At 39.1% G+C, this 20,812-nt stretch overlaps 1 protein-coding gene and 1 long non-coding RNA gene across 3 annotated transcripts in view; one reads left to right on the forward strand and one right to left on the reverse strand.

The window, feature by feature from the left end:
- CRYBG1 (crystallin beta-gamma domain containing 1) overlaps positions 1-20,812 on the forward strand; it is a 180,245-nt gene that overhangs the window by 55,938 nt on the left and 103,495 nt on the right. The window lies entirely within an intron of this gene.
- LOC116665312 lies at positions 887-13,971 on the reverse strand. Its single transcript, XR_004321865.1, has 3 exons — positions 13,962-13,971; positions 5,140-5,144; positions 887-970 (listed from the first exon to the last, which is right to left on the reverse strand). It is a non-coding gene; the product is annotated as an uncharacterized LOC116665312 (long non-coding RNA).

Below are 20,812 nucleotides of genomic sequence, written 5' to 3' on the forward strand. Positions count from 1 at the left end.
CATTGGCAGTTTTCTTTTTTGGTAGTGTCCTTATCTGGCTTTGGTATTAGAGTAATGCTGGCCTTGTAAAATGAGTCAGAGGGTGTTGCTTTCTCTTCTGTTTTTTGGAAGAGTTTGAGAAGGATTGGTGTTAATTCTCCTTTAAATGTTTGGTAGACTTCACCAGTCAAACTCTTTGGTTGTGGGCTTTTCTTTGTTGGCAGATTTTTGATTACTGTTTTAATCTTCTTACTCTTTCTTGGTCTGTTCAAGTTTTCTATTTCTTCATGATTAAGTCTTGGCAGTTGTATGTTTCTAGGAATTTATACATTTCTTCTAGGATATCCATTTTTTTCTGGCGTATAATTGTCATCATAATCTCTTTTGATCATTTGTATTTCCATGGTGTCAGTTGTAATGTCTCCTCTTTCATTTCTGATTTTATTTATTTGAGGCTTCTTTATCCCCCTTAGTTACAGTAGCTAAAGATTTATTAATTTCTTTAAATCTTAAAAAAAATCAAGTCAATTTCATTGATCTTTTCTGATGTTATTTTAGTCTCTATTTCATTTATTTCTGCTACAATCTTTATTTCCTTCCTTCTGCTAACTTTGTGTCTAATTTTTTCTTCTTTTTTTAGTTCCTTGAGGCCTAAAGTTAGGTTGTTTGTTTCTGATCTTTCTTTTCTCCTAATGTAAATATTTATTGCCATAAACTTCCCTCTTAGAATTGCTTTTGTTGTACCCTGTAAGTTTCAGTATGTTGTATTCTATTTTTGTTTGTTTCAAGATATCGTTTTGATTTTTTCTTTGATGCATTGGTTGTTTAGGAGTTTGTTATTTAATTTCCACATCTTTGTGAATTTTCCAGTTTTTTTCCTGTTATTGATTTCTTTTTTTTATTTGGGGGGGGTAATTAGGTTTTTATTTATTATCTTTAATGGAGGTACTGGGGATTGAACCCAGGACCTAGTGTGTGCTCGGCACACACTCTGTTTATGCTGTTGAGGTTGGAAAAGATACTCAGTATGATTTTAATCTTCTTACATTTGCTAAGGCTTATTTTGTGACCTAAAACATATGTTCTATCCTGGAGAATGTTTTGAGAAGAATATGTATTCTGCTACTGTCAGGTGGAATATTCTGTATATGTGTGTTAGATCCACCTGTATATATCTGTTAGGTCTCTTCAGTCTAAGATATAGTTCAAGTCCAGCGTTTCCTTATTGATTTTCTGTCTGCATGATCTATCCATTGTTGAAAGTGGGGTACTGAAGTCCCCTACTATTATTGTATTGTTGTCTATTTTCCCCTTCAGCTCTATTAATATTTGCTTACTACGTTTAGGTGCTCCAATTTCATTACTTTATCCTCTTATTCTATTTTATTTTTCTTCGTGGAACTTCTGAATGCCTGTGATAATAATTGATATCAGCTTATTTTGTCCTTATTCTATGTGTCTCTCATTCAAAATGTAAGCTCCCTCAAGGTATTTTATTCATCGTGATAAGTCACTCAAAAATTTTTTTGTTGAATGAATTAGTGAGTATATTTATTGAATGGCATGTAGTATGTTATAAATTGATTAGATCGGAAAATTAAATATCTCCACTCTTCTGGCTTTTGATGTGTCTGATTTAAACAACCAATATGATGTATAATAGTACTATGGTGTATTTTCTTTGGAAAGTTGAAAGTAGTATACTCATGTAATATATAGTGAAATGTTCCTCTAAGGTAGGAGACCTTATAATAATTAAAATTTGTAACGAGCTTTGCATTTACAAAGTGCTTTCACAAGTACCATCTCATTTAAATCCTATAACAAGTCTATGGCATGGCATGTTATCATCCTTATTTTACAGGTGAAGACTCTGAAAATCAGACAGATTGTCTTCCCCAAGGGGATACAGTTAGATGTGGCAGAGACGGTGTTTGAAATAAGGTCCTCCAATACCAAGTCAGAGACTCTAAGGATGCAAGGACACACAAGTGTTTATCCTAAAACAAGCATATCAGTCCTTCAGTTCATTGTCCTTTCCACACATCAAAGCATCATCTTGAATTCTAGTGCACTTTGATAAAGCTGAGAGGCTGTGAAGTTTCTTTGTGGGAGTAACCGATCAGGTGTTCTGAGATGTGGCTGCTTCTCCTCCAACTTTTTATCAGATAAACGAGAGTGTCTTTTGTGAAAGCAAGTTGCTCATTGTGGTTTTAGAAGCAACCAAAACAAGTCATTCACTTGGTTTTAGAACAACTCTTTTGGGGGAGTTTTACAATGTTTTAAATGCTTTGAAATAGAAAACTATTTTGTAGGGCTGGCAGAGTTGATAACCTGGAAAATTCTACCTTAGACAAAATTATGTTCCCTTTCAGTTCCTTCTATTTTTGGATTCTGTGTGGAATATATTGCCATCTGCAGCCTTGCTAATCAGGGTTATTCAGTATGGGTCCTCTCGGGATAATAAAAGGATAGTATGTGTTGTGTGGGAAGATTGTGTGTGTTTGAAAGAAGGGAAAAGTAGGTGGGATGCACAGGGCCAATCAAACTAGAGAGCAAATCAAATACTGCTGTTCTCAGGAAGGCTGGTCGGACTAAATCATCGGAACCAAATGGTGGTGTCTCGGTTCTCCATTTTATATAACAAATAATCTTTTAGGAAATATAAGCTAAACTATCAAAAGGACAGATGTCCATATTGTGCTTGAGAAATATTCCTACATCTTCTCAGAATTATATAGCATGAATCTTACCAAATACCATAGTTGTAATGCAAAAGGATGCCAAATTGCATGCAAAATACCTGTTTATGCCCAAAATATGGCTTTTATTTTTTGCTATTATTGCTGTGGGACACATTTCTCTTTGAACATAAAAGTACACGGATGATGAAACTACATCACTATTGAAGGTGGAGGCTGTATAGTACACTAAGTAGTTAAATGGCTTTCATGTCAGGCTGACCAGGTTCAAATCCCAGCACCACAACTTCCCAGCTGGGTGACGTTAGGCAAATTGCTTAATTTCTTTGAGCCTCAGCTTCCTCATCTGTATAAAATGCAGATAATAACACGTATCTCACAGGTTTGTTGTAAAGGTTAAATGAGATAACAGATGTAGAACACTTAGCACAGTGCTTGGGATGTAGCAATCACCCAGGAGGAGGTAGTTATTACTGCTAAACTACAGTTCTCTTCAGTGCTTAGTACTGCTGCGTTGATCGTCTTTGTCCTCCTCTACTGCTCTAGTCATTTCAAATAAGACAAAAATTCTATATATATATATATATATATATATATATTATATATATATATAATATTTTAAAAACCCTTCCTGACTCTTTCTGTCCTTTACCAGTTTCCACCTAATACATTCTAGGTACTATTGGGTTTTCCGTGGATGATTTCTGTAAGAAATGATCAACTGTGGCATTAAAAAAAAATAGATTTTAGCAGAAGGCTGTTTGACATTAGCCTGTTTTAGTTATCTATTGCTCCAGAAAATTTTGGTGCAATGGATAACTATCTGTAACATCTATCCCCAAATTCGGTAACCTAAAATACCAATCACTTTATTGCTTCTAGTGACTGGAATTTGAACAGGGCACATGGGGTCAGCTTGTCTCTGCTCTACGCGATGTCTGCCGAGGCTGGAATGTCTTAGAGGGCTCCTGCAGTCACATGCCTGGTAACTCAGCTAAAACTGCTGGGAGCTGGTGGGGACCCTTCTACTGGGGCCCGCCGCCCAGGGCCTCAGTTCTTGCTGTTGCTCAAGTTTCAAGATCCTCCCCCGTATCCTCCCTCCATGTGGCCTCTCTCCCAGGGAAGCTGTACCTCTTACAAGGCAGCTCAAAAGGGGGAAATAACTCCACCCGTCGATGTGAGGAGCAGCAAGCAGTGCCGAGAGGCGGAGTTGTCAGGGCCCCTCTGGAGACTAGTTACCACAGCCTCCCAGAAATGTGTCTACCAGCCCTCTCCATGTACTCTCCTAATCCCTGCTTTGGAATCAACCTCTCTCTAAATAATCTACAACCTTCCTAAGTGATATATTCTCAGGTGGACACTTTAATATTTCATTCAGTTCAGATACTTTCTTCACACAGTCTTTATAAACTGAAACATTGGGATTCCAAACCATCTTGGGCATTATGTCTGGAGTTTAAGACAAGGGGATTATAGACCCAGATGGGCAAAAAAATTGCCTATTTTGGTTAAACAAACACACCAAACTGAAAAAAAGGCACAGAGTTCTTTTTTGTTGACTTAATCTTTCTGCCTGGAGGTGGGACGATCACACCAGGAGAGCAGGAAGATATGTGCAGAAATGGCCATGTTGTCTTGTGGGGTTTTGTTTTTGTTTTGGGTTTTTTTTTTTTTTTTTTTTTGAGCCCTTTAAATATTTTGTCAGAGCTTGTTCTGTGAAGGTGGCCAGAAGCACCTGGCACGTTTCTATCACCTTCAGCACCCCCGACCCAAGGCTTGGATGGCTCTCTGGGAGTCCCTCAGGGCCGAGAGCTGATGTGGGTCCACTCCGGACTCACAGAACCAGATGTTATCAGTTGGGTACAGATGACATGATGGATGTGCCACCTACAAGGTTGTGTTGACATGGAGGGTTTCTTTACGTTGTCTGCTGAGTCATCGACCAGTTTACAGGTGCTTGCAGGCAGGGCCCTCTTTCATGGTTAACATCACTATAAATAACGATGATGTTCTTAAGGGACCAGAATATTAATTTCAGCATGACAAAACCATTGCTGTCTTCTCCATGCCTCTTGTCTCCTGAAGCTATTTGAGAGTGAAATATTCTAATAAACATAGACTCTTAATTATACCTCATAACCTAGTTTCTTAGAAGATGAGTCACCGTTAATTCAAAGGGGAGCTTTTCTCCCCTCTTTTGTACTTCCTTTCATGTTTTCTGCCTGGTTTTTGTCCACTTTAGAAGTTTTCAATAGAAGGAAGTCCATTGAGAGAAATGATACAACTTCTTTTAAAATACTTTGTAATGAAATAGGTTTGTTAGGTTGAAGAAAACAAGAAAATTATCCTTCAAATTCCTTCTACTCTTCCTTCCTCTTTTCCTTCTTTCCTTTCTCAGACATGTACTGAAGGCCTTCCATGTGAAGTCACTGCTCTCTAAGCTGCTAAAGGTGAGCACCTGCCCTCCAAGGTGTGAAGTGTGTTCTCGGGGAAACAGCAGGTCCTGGGAGGACTGGAACAGTTGAGGGTCAGGATGGGATTCTCTAACGCACACAGAGAAGTCATTCTGGTGGGTATGCCCTGGGTACTGAGCCAGTTCTCTCTCTGGTAGAATGCTGGTAATGAGGTGCCACTGGGTGCACATCAGCCTGTCCCTGCTTCACCCCTGTTTTGGCCTCTGAGGTCCCTGGGCTTTACACATTCTCTGCAAAACATCCTAGCACTTCACAGAAAGAATCATTTGCTATTTCCTATTCTGATACTAATATTCTGTCTTAAATACTCATCTCTCTGAATATTCTCTCTCATCTCATTTTAAAGTAAGATGACTTTTTATTGAAGTACGGTTGATTTACAATATTATATTAGTTTCAGGTGGACAATATAGTGATTCAACATTTTTATAGATTATACTCCATTTAAAGTTATTACAAAATAATGCTTATCTTTCCCTGTGCTGTACAACATTAAAATAAGGTAACTTTTACACTACTTTTCAAAGGACAAAGTGCTACACAAATGTGAATATTGTTGATACCATTCACCTTGTCTGGTAAAAGAGGCTGAAAGCTGTTTGGAAGCCTGAAGCGGTCTGAGAAGTTTGAGCTCAGGTTCCCCCGACACTTTGGGAGTTTAGTTGTTATGTTCTGGTGGCTGTTCAGTCCTCCTGGTGTGAACATGGCATTGTTTCCAGGGTCCACGCTTTATCTTAGTCATTTCCATCTGTGACTCGTGTCGTCATAGCAGTAGAGAGGAATAATTAAGAGCTGCTCTAACGGCTGATGTAAACCTGGCTTTTTTATAGGAGAGAGGAAGGTCTCCGAAGGGTTTGGAACCATGATGTTAAATTGTGACCTGAGCTAGATCCAACTCATGATCCATTTCAAGGACCAAGTCTTAGATCTGACAGTCCTGTGCAGATAGCTTTTCAAGGCTAGAAACTTGGATACATCAGTGGAGGCAGAGGAGAATGTATTCATTATCTGTTGCTGTATAAATAAATTATCCCCAAATTTAGGGGCTTAAAAAAAAACCAAATGTTTATCCTCTCACAGTTTGGGAAGGTCAGGAGTTCGGGAGCAGCTTAGCCGGGTGGTTGTGGCTCAGGTCTCTCTTAGGTATAGCAAGGCGGCTGTCATGGGGAGATTGCCTGGGGCTGGAAAGATCTGTTTCCAAGGCTGCTCAGGTGGCTGCTGTGAGGAGGCTGCAGCTCCTCACTGGCTGTGGGTTGGCAGGCCTAGCTGATTGGGTCTCTCCACAGGATGACAGGAGTGAGTGATGAGAGAGTCAGAGGGAGGGAAAAGCCACAATGTTAGCAGTCTTGGAAATGAGATATCACTTGAGTGTGAGAGGAAATGACCCAAAGGCACAAATACCAGGAGGAGAAGATAGGGGACATCTTGGAGGTTAGCTACCAATAGTCAAGAAAATTAAGTAAATCAAAGAGTTATGCAGATTTGGTTCTATGTTTATGATTGTGGGGGAATTTTTCCTGTCTTTGAGTTTATCCACACTTGGGTAAACTTGAGCTTATGTTGTATTATAATTATTACCTGGTAGTATTTATTCGAGTTTTAGGAATCCTTATTCCTCTTCAATGAAGGTTATAAAAGTACAAAAAGAAGACATGCTGCCAAGCAAGCCTGGGAGTTTATGGTTTAAGATGTGGGGGTTATGATCTAAAATAGGAATCAGCTAATTTTGTCTATGAAGGGCCAAATTGTAAATATTTTAGACACTGTTGACCATCCAGTCGTACTGCAACTGCTCAGTTCTGTCATCATAGCCCTAAAGCAGCCATAGATACCTCTAGATTATAACTGCTGTGTGGTTGTTCCAATAAAACTTTATTTACAAAAAAACAGACAGTGGGCCAGATGTTACCTGCAGACCATAGTTTGCCAACCCCTGATCTAAAAGAAAACTACAGAACACTAAGTCAGAAGATTTTATCCAGGATCAATGTGAAAGCAAATCTGTACCAGTTTCAGTTTACAGGTTTACTGATTTGTTCCATGTCCCCGCGGAAGTAGAATAAATGATTTTGGAATTATGCACAGTAAGAAACAAAGCAAAATCATTCTCCTGTCAGCTTCTGTGCTCTCCTGTCCCCCACCTCAATTTAGCTGCCAATACTGAAAACTTACCTTTCAATGATTACTGCTTAACTCTCTTGACAAACGTCAAAACAGACGTAGATTGCCTTAAGCAGAGTGAGGCTCCCTGCAAGTATTTTTTTCCTTGCAAACTTTAAAAACAAATGGTGTCTTGGAAACTATCCAAGAAAAATTTGTGACTCCTATGAGATAACTGACAATAACTTGGGGGCATTCCAAAATCTAGGTTGGAAATTATTAGCCTAAGAAACTGGGAAAAAGAAAGTGAGACTGGCAGGTAAAATCTGTGCATTAATATTTTATTAGATTATGTAAAAAGGTCTGTTTTATCATTTGGGTTTTACCTTCTGCTACTGCCACTCAAAATCCTTATTTAAACTTCCCTGAGGAGGCTATTAGGAGTTTTAAAACTTTTCAAATTAAATATTTTTCTTATTATAAGAGATTTATGACAATGTGGAAAATACAGACAAGAACATAAACTTCTCATAGTCCAGATAGCCAGAGATGACCACTGTTAAGATTTTTAGTGTATATCCTTTCCACATGTTCTTGGATATTTAGCATAATTGATATACAATTTTTTGTTCTACTTTTCAGCTTACCATTATATCACAAGCTTTACCCCTATGCCTTAAAGGATAAATGGCATTCTATAATATGGATGTTCCATAATAATCATTACCTGAATTGGCTGAGTTGTTTGCAAATTTTATTATAAATAACACTGCCATAACATCTTGGTAAAAATGTCTTTGAATACTTGTTTCCTTAAAAACCTTGCCTAGAAGTAGAATAACAGGGTACAGGTATAATAACATTTTAAAGTCTCTTGATAATTACTAATACATTGCTTACTAAATGACTGTGGCAATTAATATATCCCCCAAAGGTATGTAAAAGCACTGAGCATTATTAATGTAAAAATTGTATATATTGTTACTTTAATTTGAATAATTTAATTACTAGTGAATTGGGGGAAATATCTTCACTAACCATTTCTTTTTTCCTTTGAAAATTACTTATTTCCCTTGCCCATTTTACTGGGTTTGTTAATATTTTTCTTATATATTTGTATGATTTCTTTACCAGGTATGGCTCTTAACCAATTGTTGGATGTTTGTGTTGAAAATATTATCTTGGCTTGTTGTTGTCTTTCACTTTAAAAAAATGTGAAAATTTTAAAATTTTGCACAGAAAAATTATCAATATTTTTCTTTTTTATTTCTTCCATTGCTTTTAATCTTAGGAAGTTGTTTCCCATCCTGTGTTGTCTTCTAACATGCTATATAATGGCCATCTAATGTGATTTGATGTTTTTACATTTAATTCTTTGAGCCACCTGGAATTAACTTTGCTATATGTTGTATCTTTGCTGTGACTTAAAGAAGTAGATGAGGTAGAGCTACAGAGTGCTGTTTATCGGAGATTGTCTCTTCTGACTCCTTTTGTCCTCGATTTTATTTCAGGGTTTCTGATTACCCGAGGCAGCATTTTCATCTCAGGACTAATGGTGTCTTTGGGGTGCCCTGGATGGCAAAGTGCATGCTTCCTTTTCATTTCTCTCTCTTCCTTCCCCAAGGCTTAGTCAAGTGCTCCAGTCAGACCAGCCCAGGCCCACACCTCCATGGAGGAGGCTGCTTCATGCCAGCCTTTATTTCAAAAGTACTCAGAAGGCTCACTTCCCTAAAAATGTCTTCTCCTCTGAATTATTATTCACACCAGAAACACCTGTTATTTTAGCTCTTTGCATTAAACATTGCCCTCTCCCAGAAACCTTTTTTAAAATGTCGGGGAGGAGGGTATAGCTCAGTGGTAGAGTGTGTGCTCAGCATGCATGAAGTCCTGGATTCAGTCCCTAGTACCTCCATTAAAAAAATTAGTAAAAATAAATAAACCTAATTAACCGCACCCCCTACCCCCGCAAAAAGCAAAAACAAATCAAAAAAAAATTTTTAATGCACATTCACCTCAACAGAATAGAACTCATATTTCCTCTGGCAGCCATAACAAACTACCACAAACTTGGTGGCTTAGAACAACAGAAATGTATTCTCTCACAGTTCTGGAGACCAGAAGTCTGAAACCAAGGTGTCAGCACCAAGACTCTCCCTCTGAAAGCTCCTGGGATGATCCTTCCTTGCCGCTTCCCAGCTTCTGGTCATTGCAAGAAATCCTTGGTGTTACTTAGCTAGCAGCTGCATCTCTCCAATCTCCACCTCCCGTATCACAGGGCCTTCATCCCTCTGAATCTGTGTGTGTCTGTGCCTTAGTGTCCAAATTTCCCTCTTCTTATAAGGGCACCAATCATTGGCTTAGGGTCCACCCAAATCCAGTATGACTTCATATTAATTTAACTAATCACATCTGCAAAGATTGCATGTCATGTAAGGTCATGTTCTGAGGTTCCAGGTGAATGAATTTTAGGGGAACACTCTTCATCTCAGTAGACACAGTGAGTGAATAGTGTTTTCATATTCTGCAGTTCTATTTGATCAGCTCTCTGTTTAACAGTTGATTTGAAGCCACAGGAAAATCCTGGGATCTGTAGTGAGGAGGCAAAGCGAGAAAATGCAGAGAGAGCTGAGGGGAAGGGGAAAGGGGCCAATGTAAGATGCCACCCCTTTGTCCATGGCTGGTCCTATAACCAGATAAATGGGAGACTCCCATGTGTTTTGCTTTCACAAGAACTTGCTTGCATTTTAAGTGGGGAATCTAAGTGTTTAGTTAGGTTGATCAGTATCTTCCTTTTTTACTAGTAACATACGTGAACTGTTTGATGGGGAATTGAAAGAATAAAATGAGTAATCCTTTTGGAATGATTCAAAAGATTCATGTCAAAGCTTTTCTGTTTTCAAAAAATAAATAAATAATAACTGAAATAATTTGATTTTTTTCATACTTGAAGTCCAGTGACATGAGTTGTAACTACTAAATTTGGTAACAGGAGAAAAATACTTCAACTATTTCCTAAATAGGGAAAACCATAAGATTCTGTTATTTTAAAGGGAAAAAAGAATGACAGGCTGAAAATTACTTTTGCTGATAACATTACTTTGATTCTTTTTAGTAAAACCAATTGCTGAGACTGGGGAAAGGCCAGTAGCCTTTTTCGTCCATCTAAAACAATATGCCAAATGGCCATTTTTAATAAAATTTGCCTTTCTACTGTTTGACCTTATGACTTGCTCATTTTTAGAAGCATTTTGACTTATATCCCATCATTATCTGGTTTATAAAAAAAATAAGTTTATTTCCTTTTCAAAGTATTGGCAATATTTAAGCATTTTTATTACAGAGCAGTATGAATGTATGTTTAAGTGAAGAAAATCAAGACAGTTCTTCCTTTCTGTTAGCTTGTGTGTAATTTCACAGCCCAACGGTGAGACAGTTTCCCCCTTTATCTTGAGTGCAGAAGTAAAGCTCTCCTGTGTGCACAGAACTTGTTGACTCACAGGTCCTCATTATACGTGATAACACTCCCTAATTTAAAATCCTGTTAAACAAAGTAAATATTTTCTTGAGACAGAATGCTTTGCGGTTTAGTGACTCAACTCCCTCTCAGTGCTGAAAACCTTTTTCTCAGTCAGTGCCACAAGAAAAAACTTGTTTTACATCATTTAAAAAAAAAAAAAGGCATTTCTTTCATTTTACACCTACGGAGTTCAGGTTATAGGGATAGAAGAAGATATGGTCCTTAACTCCCAAAAAGTTTATAATTTAATTGAGAAATGATACACTGTCACAGAAAACCCAGGAGGAACACTTAACAAATAATACTAGGTTGGCCCATATGAAATTGCCATATTTGATTGGTTTTGACTGACAAAAATGATACTTCATAAGGTTCACCCTAAAAGTTCAAAACCAGTCACTGTCCCTCACGTGGATTTTGCACCTCCTTCCATCCCTTGTGTGTACAAAGCCGTTGTGCACAAGAGCCTGTCCGGAGCCTCGCCTCTCCCTCTGCCTGGCCCAGGGCCCGTGGGCCCGTGGGTTTTCCCTCTGAGACCTGGGCGCTTGCGCTGCTGCTTCCTTCCTTCCGCGCTCAGCACTGTTATTCCCACACGTGGGGAATTTCTTTCCTCCTAAGCAGAGCCTCCCCTCGTTTTGAATACTTTCCTCTCCTCCTCTTACTTTCTGGTCTTGGCCAAGAAGTCTCTCCCCTGTCCCTCTTCTCCCGTCCTCCTCTTTTTCTTCCCACTCTGTCTCCCCTTTCATGTCACTACGGGTCATGGTCACGCAGCTGATAACTGTGACACCCAGGAGGAAAGCTAGTGACACCTTTGTGTGGAGGAAAGGGAAGACCATGAATTCTGCTGTGGAATAATAATAATCTGTCTAGTTCTGGTAATAACAAAAGCTCTTAAAGTCCCTTTACAATCTCTGAAAAAAAAATCTCTAACCATTATCTCTTTTCAATTGAACCTGCTTTTTCTCAGTAATCCCTATTTCAAAAAGAGAATAATCTGCACTTGACAAAAAGAAATACTATTTATGAGGCTGTTTTATTGCTTTCTTGTTTTTTTTTTAAACCAATACTGAAACAATTCTGTGATTCATATTGGCATTCTTTTTTCCTTTCTTTCTCTCTTTCCCCCTGTGGTGTGTTATTTCAGCTACATTAAAGTGACTTTTAGGGGCTTATTTGGGAATCAAACCACTGTATTGTGTTTACAGAACCGGCTACAGTTAAAAAAAGTTTTGTAACACAACCGTTTGGTAAATTAGGGTTTCCTTTAGTATAAGCTGGATAGCTAAGGGGTGAGGAAACACAAACTTCATTACAATCATCACAATTTATTACAAAATTCTGGAGGAAGTGCATTTTAAAATTAGACTTAATAGAATTTGATAGCCAAAGATGGCAAAGAGGAGAGGGGAAAAATTAGTAGGGAGCCCAAGCAGAGACATATAAGTAATGAAGCAAGTTGTCCACAAGGGAAAGGCAAATAGATCACCCTGAGCACAACTGAAAGGTTGAGTCTGGAGAGAGAGGAGAAGGGGTTAGACGGGTGCTGGAGACCCCTGCAGGGTGGGGAGTTTGGAGCTTGTTAGTAGCATCTCTGTAAGGATAACTTTATGAGGCTAGGTGGAAAGCAGGGACTCAGTGATAATCTTTTCTGTCTCGTGCACCTTAAAGATTTCAGCTCATGAGAGCTTAGATGGTGAATATCAGTTTGTTCTCAGATCCGGCTTCCCATTGTCTTCAGTCAGGAGGTCTGTATTCCTGATGTGTTTTGCATTATTACGTCTTGTTAGAAATGATTTTTAATTAGCATTTTCTTTTGTAACATTAGCTCTAGTTAAAGAGACTAATTGAACTCATTCATTAAGTAATGATGACAATTCTAGTCACTACTGAAGGATGTATCTAGGAGGCCCTTGTGGTGTTTACCAACCTGGTGCAGGTGGATGGGGGAAGCCAAAGATAGGATTCAAGTAATTATGTACTTATTACTGAGCATTTTACATTAATCATTGAGCCACTGCCAGGTATTTAGAAATTGAGTAAGTTGAACATGATGAAATTGACAGTTATGAAAATTAATGTAAAAACTAACCTCCATAAGAATTATCTAGAAAAAGTTTTTTTTAAAGAGACTCATTCTCATATTTTAAGATAGCTTTTTTTAGTTTCACATTATCATCAAAGATCATTTACTATAAGCACCAGATTGTGTGTGGGAATGTTCTAATGTCTTACAAGTAACGCTTAAAGACTCAATTCTCACCTGTAGTTTTATGAGATTTACAGACCATCATATAGTAAGAATATATTGAGTAGAGTCTTTAAATCTCTGAATTATGGCTGTGAGAAGTTTGAGAATATCCAATTTGTAAGAAAAATAAGTATTTGTGAGTTTAGGAAATACAGTAAATGCTGAACATTTTTGATACAAGAAACAAGTAACACAATTTCTCTTGAATTTTTTTGAAACTTTATTGCTTCTAGAAATGCTATGAAGTAATAGTGTTTACAGCAATGCAAGCTTTATCAAAGCTCCAGATTGATGAAGACAATTCTTTGAGTGACTGGAAGGACTAACTAAGGCAGAGAAGTTCAGTTCCAGGTTCTTTAGGGACCCCAGAGTTCATAAACTTTTACTAATTGTCCTTGGCACTGGAGTCGTTTCAGACTAAGTGAGCTAGGTGGGGCAAAGGTAAACGAAGGGAGCAGATGATGCATATTAAAGGTGCTATAAAGTCAGCTTCAAAGTGTGTGACATCACTATAGACTTCTGGAAAATAGACAGACCAGCCTAGCATGCAACTGTCGTGGTTAGGAAGAGGTGCTTTTGAATCAAAGCTTTATATTGACATTATTTGAAATAGTCATAAAGAGCAACAGACTCTGCAAGCAGCTGCTATAGTTATGAGTCAAACCATCTTTGCAAAAGGGGCTTTGTATTCACTCACCCTTGCTGAATGTCTGTGATGTGACAGATGTGGTCAGATGCCATGGCAGAAACAGAGGGAATTATACACACGAGCCCCAAATGTAACTTACTCTCTGAGATGAAAGAGCCATCTATAATTATAGTAAAGCTAAAATATGGTAAAATTGCCTGTAACATAGGATGTGTAAGGTCGCAAAGGTAAACTGGGTCCAGAAGATGGAAGAGCTTGAATACTAGCCTATGAAATTAAGATTTGTCTGTACACAGTGCTGAACCATCCAATGGTTTTCAAACAAGAATGTCCATCAGGAAGATCAATCTATTTGTAACTTTAGAATGAGTTAGAGGATACAGGAGAGACTAGAAAGCAGAGAAAAGCTGGGAAACACTTTAAATTGAAGCAATAAACTAGGATAGCGGTAGTTGGAATGGACAAGGGTAGATGGACAGCATACTAGTGAGGTAGAAGTGTGTCGCATGTATCTATAACTACCTCCCCATCACTTCCTCCTCCAAAGGCTTTCCAGTAGTTTATCTTCAACTAACAATGTAAATAAATGAAGTTCAGAAAATTGAAAGAATAATACTGTGATAAAGTGAGAGAGACAATTACTTTACAGAATGTATATTCATGAAGTTCTATGTAATTACTAACATGTATTCATGATCAGGTACTCAGTCCACATTGTCTAAAGACAACTGGTGAGCAAACGGAAAGCTTTTTTGGCACTTAAGGAAAGAAATTTCTCCTTTCAGTCCCCATAGAGAGAATATTAAATAAACTGGTGGCTTACACCCTTCCCAGGTTCCCTGCAACATGTCCAACAAAGAGGTCTATGGGGCTGCATTTGTAGTGTCTCTCAAAACAAGCTCCAGTGTGATCCCAAAGAGCCCCTGACCAGTGGGGTGATGGGAGGAGAAGAGCTCAGGGATGACTCCCCAGAGTTGCCCTTAGTAATTTTGGGTTGGCTTTCTACCCTTGTACCTGTAACCATATTCTGCCAAGCTTCCTGCTTCTTGCCTGCTCCGTGATTATATAATCACCATTAGCTTTATTTTGTGTTGCAAAACATAGCAGTCTAAAAATACTCTCTCTTGTGTTATTTTCTTGTTATTTATAAGCTTGGTAAAGTCATTAGTCTTTCTTTGGGGATTATGTATGCCATCAAAAGAAGAGCTATATTTTCTCTGCCATTAGATTATAGGAACTTGAGTAACCTTAAAAGGAAAACACCAGCAATCAAGAAAACTTTATATTTTGACAACTAAAAACTAAACTTGTCCAACCTGAATAGTGTAAAGAAAAGTTGAAAAAAATGCCATGATCTTCAGCAACTCTAAGAGGGAGCATGTGCAGTCATGCATGAAACATGAGACTCCTGGTAAACCTAAGCCCTTCCCTGAGACACAAACCACGGGTCCTCCATTCTCCCACAGTTTTGGGCAATGATTCCCAGGGGGTTTTTTGTCCCTGGTCCTCTCTCCTCTTGCTCAGATTGAGATCCTTCTTTCCTCTGGGACCACTGCTAAGAAAGCCAAACCTTGCTGAGCTCAGCCCAGTTCTGGGTGGGCTTCATAGTTTGTTAAATCATGGGATGTGATCCCAGATGACCAAAATTTACATATTTGAGATATGTCCTGAGATAACTTGGTCAAGTTTCACAAACTCTGTAGCACCCAAAGCCTAGATCTCACAAAACAGAACTATTAGGGCAAAGGTTCCCAGCCTTTGCTAGAGAGATGATCTGCATTCCCAGTGGTCAGATGTGAGGGGAGCTTGGAGAGATGTGAGGGCAACTCTCCCTGACACAGCACCATTGGGAGAGGTTGCCCAGCCTTCTAGCTGACATTTAAACCATCGAGTTTAGAGACACACACTGCACTGGGTTTGCTGGCCACTGTATTTTTTTGTCATTTACCCTTGAGTTTATATTCTATTTTAGAAATTATAACTGAAAGCTAGTCTGTTTTTATGGAAATAACAAGCCATGAAAGAATGTTTTATCATTTGTTAGTGGCATCTGCCAGTTTGCTTGGCAGTGCATAATGATACATATCTTCCTTGCTTAAAAAAAAAAAAATCAAGGAGCCCAGGAAGATGTTGGGAGAAACAGAGGCCAACTGAATTAGGGAGCTATATTTTCTACAAAAACAGTACTGAAAAGGATGATTAGATTGATGCTCTTGTGTGACCACTAGATGGCAGAGTTTCTGCATTAAAAACTATTACCATTTGCTGACAACCAAATGTTTATATTAATTAATGGTGTAGTGTTCTTTTTTTTATTTTAATTTTTCTTCATAGTTTGGAGTGGGATATTTATTTAGTGAATGTGAGTACAATAGATGGCTAGGGTAATTTGCACCTAACAGAACGAAACCTCTTTTTCTTTTATTACAAGAATTGTTGAGGTTTTTTTTGAATTGAAGTGTAGTTGATTTATTTACAATGTTAGTTTCAGGTGTACAGAAAATGATTCAGTTACACATATACATACATACATATTTTTTCTTTTCAGATTCTTTTCCATTACATGTTATTACAAGAAACTGAATATAGTTCCCTGTGCTCTACAGTAGGTCTTTGTTGTTTATCTGTTTTATAAATGGTAATGTGTGTCTGTTAATCCCCAACCCCTAACTTATCCCTCCCCACCCTTACCCCTTTGGTAACTATAGTTTGTTTTCTATGTCTTGAGTCTGTTTTTTGGTTTATAAATAGAATTGTATCTTTCTTTCTTTTTTTTTTTTTGTGATTCCACATATAAGTGGTATCATATGATATTTGTCTTTCTCTGTCTGATTTACTTCATTCAATATGATAATCTCTATGATATGATAGATATGATAATCTCTAGTTCCATCCATGTTGCTGCAAATGGCATTATTTAATTCTTTTTATGGCTGAGTATTATTCCATTGTATATATATGCCTGATGTAGTAGTCTCTATATAGTTAAAGCTATGAGAATGTTTTGAATTTTTAAAACTGGAATGAGCATACAGAATTTATTCATCTCTCCATTCAACTGATGATTTTGTGATCTTGCAACTCATCTGCAGATAATTTGAAACCTGTCTGTAAACTAGGAATCGGGTGGGTTCTCTACCCTCAATTCTGCCAGTCATTAGCCCTATGACCTTGAACAGTGATTGTCTCTGGTCCTCATTGAGTTCATCTGCAGAATGACGTGGTTAGGTCACTAGATTATCTCTGAGGTACTTCTACCTCAGATATTCTCATTTCTATATCATTTCATAGTCAAGCCTGCTAAATATGCTAGCTTGAAATACCGTCCATATGATGCCTAGTAAGTTACGATCCATCAAATGTCAACTGACATTCATGTGCATAATTAAAATAGCGGGTCTTTATTGAGCACCTATTATGTGGCAATACTAAGCTAAGTATTTTATAAGCATTACCTAATTTAATTCTCATGACAATCCCATTATAATCCCTGTTTTGCAGATAAGGAAACTAAGGCTGAGAGTAAGTAACTTGCCCAAGACACTCGCGGCTAATGCCTAGGCTGTGATGACTCTGAAATCCGTGTGTGTACCACTGCTATATTTTATCTCTCATTCAGTGGAGAAAATGCAAATTTGAATATAACATTGCTTCTGAAAGAAAAACCCATTATGTAAATCTGAAATCCTTGGTTTTTCAAGGGAAATATAAGGTTTTTTTCCTTCTTGCGATAGGACAGATTCACATGACTCTGTTGTCACACTATCATTAGATGCCTCTTTGTGAGCCTCAGTGTAGAAGCCTGAGCTCCAGTTCTATGCACATGGGTAACCAGCAGGCCCGCAGCCCTGTCAACCTCATGGTTTCTCAGAGCCAGTGTCTCTTCAAATCTGCAGTGAGGGGCCTGCACCGGGTAATATCTAGACCTTTCTAGGTCTAGAATTATCTGATGGTGTGTCCATAATCTGATCTAGGGTCAACAGTAGCAGGAGAGAAGTTGCTCAGTAAATGGCAGTACTCGACCACTTAGTAGTTGCAGGAAAGAAATACTTCCCATACTATTTAGGGCTGTTTGTTACTAAATGAAAAGTTTTCCGCCTTTCTTCATGGCCAGAAAACTTATGTAGCCTGACAACCACTGCGCTGATTCAGAAGAATGGTTCTAGTATCCAGTGCTTTAAGCTCTCCTGGGGAAATAATTCAGCGCAGGTGGGAGTGCCTTTGGGTGGCCTTGAAGTTACAACTCCAAGGCTTAGTAGAGCACACTGCTAGTTCTTTGAGTAGACAGTAGATGGCAATACAGCATCAATGTCTACCTGAGAGTCAACCCTAAGCCTTTAGTTTTGTAAAAGTCTCATTTTATTATTTTATATGTCCATTTTCTCTGAAGCAAGAATTATTAGCTAGAGAAATTCATTTGGCTTGCTTTATGTTGGGCTATACAGAGTAAAATGCTTGAGGCCAGCCTGGTGGAGTAGACCAGGTTAGGAAAACCCGAGGTGGATTTTTAAGAAGCAAACAAAGCTGAAGTTGCATGGGCAACTCCAATGCCTCAGGAGGGGCCCTAGTGCTATAATTTTTGAAAAGGTAAGATATTTTGTTTTCTCTTTCTTAAAGAGGGCCCCCAAATTGTTTAAGCTTCAAGCCTCACAAAGCTTGGATTTGTCTGGGAATAGCCACGTGTCTCTTTTAACTTAGGAAAAGGTAAACAATCTTGCCATTGTTCATTTTCTACCAACTTAATCTCCAAGGAGAAGGGCAATCTGGTTTTTTAAAACAAGCCAAATAAAAAGGAAACAGAAAAATAGCTGAATGAGCGGGCCTATGTTCCACTTGTTTATGAGTCTGAGTAAAATAAAGTACTTAGCACTGAAGCTCTTTCACTCCAGATGATAAATTAGCAAGTTAATAAATTATCCTCTGCTAAAACTCCAGACCAGTATGGCAGTTTTGGGGAAATTTTATTGTATTTAATCTTATTTTTTTTAACCCCAGAGGTGTTGTGCTTAAAAAGAGACCAGTAAGAAAGGAAACACCACTTCCATTTATAAATCTTAGATTTCTCACCAGGCAGCCATGCTTAGCCTTTCTTACTACCACCTCCTGCCCACTAATCAGGAGTTAAACTGAAATTTACCCTTTGGAAAAGAAAAATTAATTTTCCAGTTGGCCTTTCCTGTGGCAAAAACACTTACTAAGATTTTCTTTGAAGCTCGGGGGACTTACCTACATCTAACTTTATCTGTAACTATTATTCACAGTTAGAATGTGGCTGCCCGTGGGATGAGCCTCTATGTCTACTAGACCTTAAGATCCCAAGAGTTTAGAGTGGGTTTCTGCACCTTTGTGTCCTTGAAGGTATGACCAGTGGTAGGAGATCTGAACATGCTTGCTGAAGGAATAAAGGCAGATGGTATTAAAAAGTTTACATAAGGCCTGGAAGCCCCTCCAGCATCATTCCAAGAGTATTCTTTCTGTGGGGCATTTTGCAAAGGCTGTGTTTCAGGAGACAAGCTCATGGAGTACGTTTGCTATGAGTAGAAGTTCTGTGTCTGACACTAAGGAGGAACTAGACAATGCTCACGGTGTGGACTGAGCATCTGGGGTGAGAAGAAGTCCTGAAGCTGGGCTCGGCGTGTGAAGCCCTCTCAGCCCACGCATCCTGGGGCCTTCCTTTCCCTCCCAGCTGAGTCCTGGAGCCAACTTTGAAATAATGGCGTCTGTGACAGGGTGCTCAGCCGCACTGCCTGGATCTGGGTCAGGAGGAAAGGGACGCCAGCCAACCCCTCATCCTGCTCCTCCCCTCCAGGGAGGGCAGAGGTTACTAGCTGTTGCACAACCCTCAGCATTCCTGGTTTCAGAATTACAGGTGAAGCAGGGGCCTGGCCTGGACCATCTGTGAGGGTCACCCCTTCCTCTGGCCCCTGAGAGAACAAATCTGCCTTCTGAGATCATGGCCCCAAGTGTATAGGATTGACTCTTAGAGAGCATGCCAAGTCTTGTTAGTTTACCCCCAAGTCAGGAGGGCAAGCAGGCTGCCTGGGTTCAACATGCAATGAGGCCAAAATCATGAATGTTTCTGCCTTGATAACTCAAATTGAATCATGAGTATATATATCAACTCCACCTCTACCAGCAGTGCAGTGCGTGTGGGGAACGTGGTGAGTCAGGGAGGTGAGGTAACACGCACCGATGTCCGTGTCCACCCCTCCCCACCTCCTTTTCTCCTGATAGGAGACAGCATGTGCCCACGCTGTGAGGTGACGTCCTGCAGGCCGCAGCCTCGAGGGGGTAGGCCCAGCGATCGTTTTGATGCAGGCAATGTGCAGAGTCTGCTAGGGGGTTTCTAGGGAAGCCTGCCTTCCTTCTAAGAGAGAGACACAGGAAGAGATAGTCTTCTCATCCCCTGGAAATGTCACATCTAAGGGTAACAATCAGAGCTGTAGCAGCTGCTGAATTCAGCAGCATCTGAATAAGCTGATTAAACCACCGCAGTCCACCCCTCTCGTGTTATATGCAGTGATAAATTTCGTTTTTGATTAGGCTTCTGTGAGTTGGACCTTCTGTTACTTGCAGGCAAAAGGATCCTATACTACAGGCAGGGATTGAATCACTAGAAAAACATATTTAAAAAGCACCCTTCCTAGCTTTTAGTTACACAATAAAGTAAGTGAGTATCGGGCAGGAAGGCAGAACTCCGTTTTGGGACTCCGCCCACCTCCAGCAGTACAAAGCTTAGGAAGCACATGCAGTTCAAGCTTATCACTGCATCGCTAGATTTATTCAATGGGCACATGTATTTTTCTCCAAAAAGGAAAAATATTAAAAGCGGCAGACTTTCTGTGGGTTTCTTGTTGCTTCTACAATTTATAAGACTGCAGTGGTTGGAATCCGTTTCAAGTCCTGCTGGGCTGCATTTGCTTGCTGGTCCTCCTGGCTTGTTTGTGAGCAGAAGGACCAGGACTGTGGCTTTGGGTCAGTGGAACAGTAAGTGAAAATAAGTCTTGATGAAAACATACATCCATGGTAAGTTTTTTTAACACCTTCTCAACTCCAAGATACTTTTCAGTTGTTATGTAATTCAGCTGAGCAAGGCGTGTTTTTCCATCCCTTCCTACATACCGTTTCTAATTCCTGAGGGGA

Source organism: Camelus ferus, chromosome 8, assembly GCF_009834535.1.
Source record: "Camelus ferus isolate YT-003-E chromosome 8, BCGSAC_Cfer_1.0, whole genome shotgun sequence".
NCBI classification, from domain to species: Eukaryota; Metazoa; Chordata; class Mammalia; order Artiodactyla; family Camelidae; genus Camelus; species Camelus ferus.